A 10830-nucleotide genomic window follows, 5' to 3' on the forward strand; every position below is an offset into this window, starting at 1 on the left:
TGCATGTAAGAGATTATCAAAATGGAAGCCATTATGTGATATCCATTTAGTAATGAAACATACATAAAGAGAGAATTGTGCTGAGAAATGGAAGTGCTGTTAGATGGTGTCCACTGTAATGTTTGGATAATTCTATCACCGATCATACAAGGAGACCTACTAGGAAGGAAACTCTGGGTCTCCAGGAAACTGTAACCATGACAAAATCAGTTATGTAGAAAAATAGAAGCTACTGAAATTATGGATTGAAAAATACTAGGATACAGAACTTTCTTACTGTTAGATGGGATTAATTAGATAGGAGGGAATACCATGACTTCAATGACCCAGATGTGGTAAATGGATGCTGTTATCCACACTAGTAAGAAAACAGGGGCTATTTACATAACAATAAAACTTGGTACTATAGCCATTTATATCACAGGGACAGACACTCTCAGTTCAAAACTTCAAAACAGACAGAACTTCTTTAAGTTCTCATAGAGCAGCTCTCACCAATATCTTCCTTTTTGATTTTAAAAAATATTAATTTATCTTTACTTTTTGTGTATGAGTCCTTTGCCTTTAAGGATATGTATCATATACATGCCAGGACTCTTCGGAAGGCAGCAGAATGTGCTGAATCACCTAGATTTGGAATTGTAGATGGTTTGAGCAGCAATGTTGGTTCTGGGAACTAAACTCAGGTCCTCTGCAAAAGTAGTAGGTGGTCTTATATACTGAGCCATCTATCCAGTCCATTAAATTTCCTCTTATCTCTGTCAGATAGCACCTTGTAATTGATCTTCAGTATATCTTGCCTGCCTCTTAATTTCTGTTTCATTTAATGTGTGTAATTTTGAGTATGCGTGTGCACACACAAGAATGTGCAAGTCTACACATAAGAGCATAATTGTGTTAGTTCTTTCCTTATACCATATAGGTCTCTTGAATCAAAGCCAAATTATCAGGCATGGTGGCATTGGCTTTTCCCAGTAAACATTGGCTTTTTCATGTTATCAGCTATGATTCTGGGAACTTCATTCCTAACTCTTCTAACAGATTGTTCCTAGTCTTTAGCCTTCAACAAACTTTCCAATATATCTTGTAAAATTTTAAGGTGCTTCTGACTACATGAGACCTTAAAACTTTTTGATGTAAACTCCAACTTCCTGAACATAGCATTGGTCTCCCCATAAACCCTGGATGGAGTGTTCGAGTATTAGGTAATTTACATTGGGTATTGACTGAGTTTGAATTACAATAAAATTTTCCTTTTTATTTTGAATTACAATAATAAATAACTTGATGACCATTTAGAATTACTAATGTTAGTATCCATAAAGATTTTGAACACATTCTTCATATGTTTGAGGATAGCTTCTGAGGAAGAAAGGGAAAAGACATAAAAAGTGCCAGTGCCTTTCATCATGACAGGAAATTTTTTTCTGAAAACTTCTGTCAGAGCTTAAGAATTATTTTACAGGTAGATACAAGATAACCATTGAGCCATTCATTCCATTTAGATATTTTATTGAGTATTTATTGTGTTGTCAAACCAAGTAGTCTCTAAAAATTTGTTATTGAATGATACAATTCTCATAGAATTTGTACTTCAGAGGAGAGTACACTAGAGAAGAATCAACATTTTAAAACATAGAATGTGGTGGGGAAGAATAAATGAAGATGATCTAAGTAGGAAAGGTAGCTGTATCAGTGGTGGGTTGTATTAGCTTGGGTAGGCTAGCAATGAAATCCCTATGGTGGAAGTGGTATTAAATAAAGAAAGTAAGGTGGCACATTGATTCTATTCTAACCTGAATGAAAATATTTAAAAATAAATATAGGTGTAGACTAATAGAGGGATATTTTACATGTTTACAAACATTTACCATGTGAGCCCTTCATGTACAATAAACACTTGCCTGGAAAGACATACCTACTGGTGATTAGTATAGTATAGCATAGTATAGAATAGTATAGTACAGTATAGTATAGTATAGTATAGTATAGTATAGTATAGTATAGTATAGTATAGTACAGTACAGTACAGTACAGTACAGTACAGAACAGAATAGAATAGAATAGTGTAGTATAGTATAGATATAGTATAGATATAGTATAGATTATTCCCAAATATCATTGGAATAAACAGGAACTTTCTTATTTCATTTAAGTCTAACTCCAGAAGATGAAAAATCACACCTAACAATCCTGTAAAGACCAAAACCTGTGCTAGACAGATCATAGGCCCTAGGGAAGAACCCACCATCATTATCCCCCTTAACAGACATAGTATCAAACCAATTCTAAATGACTTATCATTGGAAACATAGATTTGTATATCTCCCAACCGTTATCATACTGGTTTCTTTTTGTAGTAAATAGTGATTAACAAAAAGCAAAGCAAAACAAAGCAAAAAAACATGTAATGTAGAGAATTGGACACTGTGGAAGGCTTTATAGTATGTCAAACGTCCATACTTCTTTTTCTCCTATCTCATGAATAATTGTGAGAATGGTGAAAAGATGTAAGAGCTAAAGCTAGTAGATAAATATAAATAAACAGTATTCTCAGGGCACAACAGAATGGTTGCAAATATGGCCTCATGTTAAGCACTTTAGGCATCCATATGCTCAAATCACACAAAAATCATAGCACAGAGAGGGAACTCAGGCATAAAGTCCACAGATACCTAAGGAATGATTGGCAACTTATATCTTCAAGAAGGAAAGTAAACTATCTATAAGGACATTGCCCTGGTAGGTTAACCATGCTTCAGTAAAGCCTAAATACTTCAATATGTACAGGTATCACAAGCTGAATTTGATAAAGCAGAATAATTGAATATGTAGAGGAGGAACTTATACTGAAAAGTGTTCAAGAGAGGCTGAATATGATCCAAATATGTTGCATAATGTTCTCAAAGACATATTAAAAACTACAAAAGAGAAAATGCAGTAAAATATATTCTCTATATGTCATGGAAGAAAAATGAATTTCATGCAAAAGGAATAACAAGAAGGTCAATAACCAAATTTCAGATGATGGTCACACTGGTCTTGGGTATTATCATTATTATGGTGAATTTTACAAAACAGGTTACCCTAAGAAAATATTTTCTTACAACTCTGTCTCTTCAGAGTACCCTTAATCTTATTATTCCTGAGGCTATAGATGAGGAGGTTTAACATGGGGATCACCACCATGTAGAATACATACAGCACCTTGTTATGGTCAGTGGAGTAGCTTGACTTGGACATCACATAAATGAATATAATAGTTCCATAGAAAAGAGTGACTGCAGAGAGGTGAGAGGTACAGGTAGAGAAGGCCTTCTGACGACCTTCAGTGGAGTGCATCTTCATAATAGTAATGAAAATATAGGAATAGGAGATGGCTATAACAAACACTGTCATCATTGTAATAAAACCAGCAGATAACGAGGTAATAACAACAGAGACAGTGACAACAGAACAGGAGAGTTGCACCAAAGGAGCAAAATCACATTAAAAGTGATTGACCCTATTTGGTCCACAGAAGATCAAGGACAAGAAGGAAAGCATAAAAAAAGAAGCAATAAGAAATCCCTGCATATAAGATCCTACATCCACCTGGATACAGACTTCTGTGTACATTTTGGTGGAATAAATCAGTGGGTTGCAGATTGCTACAAAGCGATCATAAACCATGGTAGCCAAAAGGAAGCATTCAACTGTCCCAAAGAAAGCAGCTGAGCTAAACTGTATAGAACATGTTAGAAATGATATTTTGTTTTACCAGGAAGTTAACAAGCATATTGGGTGTAACAGAAGATGAAATGCCTATGTCAACAGAAGCCAAGTGCCTGAGGAAAAAGTACATGGGGTGATGAAGCTGGGAAGAGACTCTGATGAGAAGGATGGTGCTGAGGTTCTTAGACACAGTTACCAGGTAGATGCACAGGATGATGGTGAAGAGGATGACTCTAAGGCCTGGGTCATCAGTTAAGCCCAATAAATGAACTTTGTCACAGAAGTGTGGTTCCCATCCTTTAGGAATGCCATAGGACACTGTAGCTGCTGCTAGTTTAATGCTGTGATGAAGGTATTGCCAAAAAGGATTTATAGATAGGTAATTTTATTTCATTTAATCAGGACATGGGCAGCATTACAAACTAATATATTATTCAAAATATTGTATCAATTAGTGATGCTTTACTAGCATTGTCATTATTTGTACATTTATGTGCAATAATTATTTCAAAATTATTTAAGCACAAATGCTATAAATGTGTTATAAATAAAAAATAACATTTATTTACATTTAATTATATTGAAATATACAAGATTGTCATTAAGACTAAAGCTTAAAATTCAGAAACTTGGCCCAGTAAGATATCTTGGTAGGTAAAGATTATTGCCACCAAGCCTGACATGGTACAGCTAGAGTTTGACACCTGGAACCCACAAAATGGGAAGGAAGAACCAACTCCCAAGAGTTGTTCTTTTTTACCCACATATATAGTATCCCCTTATACAAATAAATAAATATGTGAATACATAAATAAATAGAAAAATAAATATAAAATAATGTGAATCTTAATAGCAATGTATTTATTATAAGCTTAACAAAAGAATAAAACATAAAAGCATAGAATTAAGTAATTAAGTCTTAAGCTATGACTATTTCTAAATGATTACTACATGACCAGTGCAGGATTAAAAAAAATCTTGAATGTTTTCCTATTTTTATTTCTACAAAATTGCCTTCAAGAGCTGCTTTGGAAAGGTTTGAAAAATTAGAGAGAGAGAATGAGAGAAGGAAAATGTATTTTAAAACTCTCCTAGGGAAAAGTGGAAATGTAGAGAGGTCATGTTTCCTCTGTGGACCCTCCTGGAGATATTCTTAGTACTGTACAGTGTGCTTCCTTTTCTATGTATCGTTTGTCTTTGCTGAGCACCAACGTGTATATGTGTCAATTTGTGTCAATCTTTGTGTCGTTGTTTGAATGATTGTTGTTCTGTGTTTCATGTTGAAAAGAATAAATGGTAAAAAAGTCATCTGCTAGTCACATGGGGTGATTTAAACTGCCCAGCACTCAACTAGGAGTCAAACACAGCTGGACTAAAAAAAGCTGCTTCTTAAAGGGCCAGCAGCCTCAAGCTCAAGGGCAAGTAGTTTAATGGTTATTTCTCCTAGAAAAATCTCTACATTTGTGATTTGGGGTTCAAAGTGCTTTTTAATTCTCTCAAAATTACAGCTAGAAAAAGGAAAATTTTGTTTGGTTTAAAGGTATAAGGTTTTACATATCTTGACTTTAGAGTTATAAGTTATTTGTCATAATTTAAAAGATATAATATTGATAATGAAAGGTTAGTTTAAAGCAGGTAGCTCAGGGTTGTAGCCATCTTGAACAGCAACACAGAACCTGGATGTAGTAAATGGGTTTCTTCTGTGGTGCTGGGGCGGGGGGAGGGTCCACTACTTCTCAGTCCCTACGCCCAAGAAAAGCTAGTTCTGGAGTTTGTTCTATCAGGTTTGCAAGGCTGGCTCGTGACTCACAGAATAGAAGAGCAGCTAAAGTGCTTGACATTTTAAAACCCTGGACCACAGGTAGCAGATTTTAAACCCAGAGATAAGGCAGCAGCAAAAGAAAGCTCTGATGTTGATTTATATTTTTTCTGTGAAGTACAAAATTATGAAGAAGTATGACAAAAGTGGCAGTCTAATCTGTGATGATATGGACCTGTGTGACTGCCTGGAGAAGAATTTCCTTCAATGCTTCTACCCATGTCCCAAGTACAACTCTAACAAATGGATGCTGGAGTACCAGTGCAACCTGTGCTGGGTCTATGATGTCATTGTCACCAAGTCTGATGAGGTCATCAGCACTCTGCCATTTAGTGTTACTGACTAGGAGATATTATAAATAGTTTCTCTCTCTCTCTCTCTCTCTCTCTCTCTCTCTCTCTCTCTCTCTCTCTCTCTGGCTCAATGTGTATGTGTATGCATGTGTGTGTGTGTGTGTGTGTGTGTATGTGTGTGTGTGTGCATGTGTATGTATGTGTATATGCATGTACGGGTGTATATTTATTTGTTTGTTTTGAAACAACTATTCTGTAACTCAGGTTGACCTTGAACTTATTGAAATCTTCCTGCCTCAGCTTCCCAAGTTATATTAATTTAGGTATGACAGATCAGGCCTGGCTTCTGTTTCTTATACAAATATGCAAACATACATTCATTCATAAATGCAAAAGCACTAATATAATATGTATTATGTTTTATATATATGTACATATATATGTACACATACACACACACACACATATATATATACATATATATATTATATTCACTTTTAAGTCAAACTGCTTTCTCTTGGATAAGTTCTAGAGTTCACACAAAATATTCTCTCAAGCTACAGATCAATATAGAATGTATAATAATTGTGTAGACCTTCTTAGGCTCCTCAGCTCATGACTAGGGGCTGCGAGAGCTGATGATCAGTCTCCCTGATTAGCAACAGTTTCAACTCTACCTTGAAGTCAAACCTCTCCCATCTCAGGGTATCTAATTAAGAAAACCATAATTTTAAGATTTACAGATGTCTGCATCTGAAAGCTGTTACCTAGAACATAGAAGCAAATGTATGATTTCCTTACAATGTCATATATTCCTAGGAAAGGCAAATGTGCCTTTGTACTGTATATCTTTCATCTTAGTTTATTATTCTTATTTTAATCTTAGTCTTATTTTTAGTCTTATTGTTTATTTTTTATGTTAAACTTAAATTTGGTAATGACAATATTTTTATTACTAAACATTTATATTTTGCTAAATTATATATTAGTTTACTAAATTGAGAAACAAAGACTTGAATATGCTAAAAGTCAGTGATTAACACATTTCCTTACAGTATCAGTAATCAGTGTTTCAGGATTTTTTTTAAAGGCAGTTAGCCTTAAATGATGTTCATAGTGGCATATATGTTCACTAGTTAGATTATGGATTAGAAGCTGACTAAAAGCAAGATGTGGTTGTCTTTGTTCTGACATACTGTAGCAGATATCTGGAAAGTTGACACCCTTCTATGAACTTATTTATTTGTGTGTGTGTGTGTGTGTGTGTGTGTGTGTGTGTGTGAGAGAGAGAGAGAGAGAGAGAGAGAGAGAGAGAGAGAGAGAGAGAGAGTTCATGTACATCCATACAGGTACCACAGAAACCAGAGATGTTGGATTCTTTGGAGCTTGAATTACCAGCTTTTATGAACCCTGTGCAATTGATGCTGGGAGCGAGGTCCTTTGCAAGAGCAGTCTGTGCTCTAAATGCCTGAACCATCTCTCAAATAACAAGCATTAATTAATCCCCATCTTAAATCACAGTTTCTCTTATGTTAATTGTCTGGATGGCTCTCACTTTTCCAGTTACTAACTTAAGATGTATACTATGATTCAATTTACATTTGAAACAAATTCCCAAATGATGCTGATGTCACAGGCCTGGGAGCCAGGTATGAAAAACAATTATCTAAGTTATATTATATATGTAATGAAATATAGTGTTTAAACAGTGGGACTTAGAGACTTGATACTATTCTAAATCACTAAGAATCTTGTTTAAATAAAAGTGAAGTGTTGAAAACTGGAGAAAAAAGAAAGTAAGACCTGGAATGGAGGGATCAATTCAAGAGAGAATGAAGAGACTGGTGTTATAGAAGAGAAAGATAAAATTAAGGAGTAACTGATGGGTAGAATATAAACCTCAAGATGAGGATTTTCCTAACATATACACATTTATAAAGGTGGATTAAATAAAGTTATCAAATAATGGGAAACAAAGTTACAACTAGCCATCTCTGTTCACCAATAAACCAACCAGCAAACAAAAGTTTCCAGTACTGGGATACAGTTACATATAAATGAGCTGTGGGTCAAAAGACTCCCATGGAAATCCCCAAATGACCCAGGCTGTTTCCAGGAGTATAAGTTGCTCTCCACAAACATTCACCAAAGCTCTTTTGCCATAACAACACCTATTTTGTACATAGAGATGTTGATCTGGGGCCTGTACAGAGCCTTCACTCTTATGTTCCAGCATTTGGTATAGGAAGATACTATGCATACTATGAAGATACTAAAGTAAACCCCACGCTAGCCATTTATCTATAATGTTGTACCGTCTTCACAATATGCTAGGGCAGTAATGAAAAAAAAATGTTCATGGTAGTAACCAACTAATGTCCAGTATGTCTTAAGGTCCAGTCCATGAGATATAAGGTAAATATGCCACTGCTTAGATGAACAAGAAATTGAGACTAAATTGCCCAGGAATCTAGTGGGAAAAGAAATAATATTGATTTAAACAAAGAAAAACTGTAATGACAAGATGACTCCTATTGATAATCTATTTTACATATAAATCAATACTACGTACAACTATTATCATATAATCTGTCGCTTGCCAGAGATGGGAACAAATATAGAGATCCATAGTGAAATAGCATGCAGAAAGTTAGAGATCTTGGAACACTAAGCCATGAATGAGATGTCTCTATCACATCCTTCCCCTCAGAGCCCAGGGAACTCCTCGGAAAAGGAGGAAGAAAGAGTATAAGGCTCAGAGGGAAAGAAGGACACCAGGTAAACAAGACTTTCTAAATCAAAAATTGCAAAGCTCACATGACCTTATAGATATTAAAGCAGTATATACAGAGTATGCATGGGTCTATACTAGGACCTCTGTGTATAGACTGACTTTCAGTTTGTTTATATGGGATTCCCCAATCAGAAACAAGTAAGACTATTTTATGCCTTTTCTTGGGCTCTTTTTCTTCCCTTGGTGTGTTCTAGTCAACTCTAGAGTGATAATTTGCTTTAATTTAATTTAATTTAATTTAATTATTTTTTTATATTTTGTAGGATAGAGAGCTATAGGACTGGGAGTAGTTGGGGCAAGGTATATATGATCAAGGTACTGGTTTGATTGTATTTATTTATATTTACTTGTTTACTCTTTAAAAGCCTCTACCTTTTGATCATATTTTCATGTATTTTAAAAAGGATTAATTTGTTTCCTCTTTAACAGCTTCTATCATCTTCATAAGATTTTATTTAATGTCATTTTCTAATGCTTCAGCTGTGTTAGGATATCCAGTGTTTACTGTAGTAGATAGCTGGGTTCTCCTGACATCTTACTGCCTGGCTTTTGTTGATTGTGTTCTTAGGCTGACTTTTAGCCATCAACAAACTCACTGAAGAAAATTTCTTTAACCTAACAAAAGAGATACTTACAGAACCCCAAACATATTGGGCCAGAAAAGAAAAACTCTCCCTTTATATAATGACCAAAACACTAAAAGAATATTAAGAGAAGCAAGAGAATAAAGTCAAGTAACCTATAAAGGCAATCCTATCAAACTTACACTTCTTAATGGAGAATTTCAATGAAAGAAGGACCTGGGAAAGCATCTTGCAGACCCTAAGAAACCAGAAATATCAGCCCAGACTATTACTTTAGCAAAGCTTTCAATCATCAAAGACAGAGCAAATAATATTCCATGAAAAATCCAAATTTAAATATCTTTCCACAAATCCAACCCGACAGAATATAATAGAAGCAATCTTCAACATGAGAGTGATAACATCTAAGATAACACTGGAAATGAATAATTTCACAACCACAAAACAAAAAATGAATATCTCTGTTTCCATCTTCCCCTCTTTCTCCTGTTTCTCCACCTCCCTCCCTCCCTCCCAGTCCCCCATCTCTCTCTCTCTCTTTCTCTCTCTCTCTCTCTCTCTCTCTCTCTCTCTCTCTCTCTCTCTCTCTCACACACACACACACACACACACACACACATGCATGTGCACACACGCATGTGCACACGCACATGCACACACATACACACACACACTCACACATGAATGCTACTACCACCAATATAAAAATAACAGGAACTAATAATTGAAGTGAAATTTTTTAATTTCTTTGGAGACTCAGTTAGGTCACAATATTTTTCTGGGGCAGATATTTTGTGAAAGAACATTTTTCTGAAGCAGACACATGAGATGTGTGAGGAGGTTTTGATGAAGCAGACACGTGAGAGAACACATGAAGTTTAGAAAGAATATATATACACACCCACAAACAGTGGGATGAAGCTATCAAATTGGTTCACTTTGTTTCACTTTTCTAGTCTTTGCTGATGATGCTCATGTATTGGTTCCTCTTGCATGGTATTGTTGATCTTTATTTATCAAGGCTTTGTAGGGAGTAAGTCACTAAAGGACCTTCTGCGATATTCCAGCAGGTACTTTTTGTTGCTTCTATGAAATTGCACTGATCAGGTAGAGCTTATAATTTATTCTGGATGAAGCTGCCACTGCTGTTTCATGTGTAGTGTCTGCCAAGTGGACTAGACTGTATATGTTAATTTGTGTGTGGTCTCTACTAAGAGTAGATGGGACTGAAACTCCTTATTTATCTTTGGCAGTTGTATAGTACACTGATCTATTGACATACTGACAATGAATATTGAAATTGACCCAAAGAACTACTTCTAAACAGGTCCACTTCCCTCAAACCCTTACAAACTTTCCCTTCCACACTTCTGGTGGTTGGTGAGTCAGAAGGGAAGTTAGTGCATTTAAGAACACTTACTAAAGTAGATTTTGAAAATATAAGCATAGCAACAATCATTAATAAGTAATATCTCTCAGCATAAAAGGACTCAATTTCCTAATCAAAAATAATAACAGGTTAACAGAAGGTATGTATAAACAGTAACCATAATCTGCTGCATTCAAGAAACACACCTCAGCCATAAAGATAGATATCACTTCAGATTAAAGAAGTAGAAAAGGTTT

General features: G+C 35.2%; 1 pseudogene; it reads right to left on the reverse strand.

The window, feature by feature from the left end:
• Positions 1–3087: 3087 nt before the first annotated feature.
• On the reverse strand, positions 3088–4026 carry LOC127679805 (olfactory receptor 494-like; annotated as a pseudogene).
• Positions 4027–10830: the final 6804 nt, after the last annotated feature.

This window comes from Apodemus sylvaticus, chromosome 1, assembly GCF_947179515.1.
Source record: "Apodemus sylvaticus chromosome 1, mApoSyl1.1, whole genome shotgun sequence".
In the NCBI taxonomy this organism is placed as follows: domain Eukaryota; kingdom Metazoa; phylum Chordata; class Mammalia; order Rodentia; family Muridae; genus Apodemus; species Apodemus sylvaticus.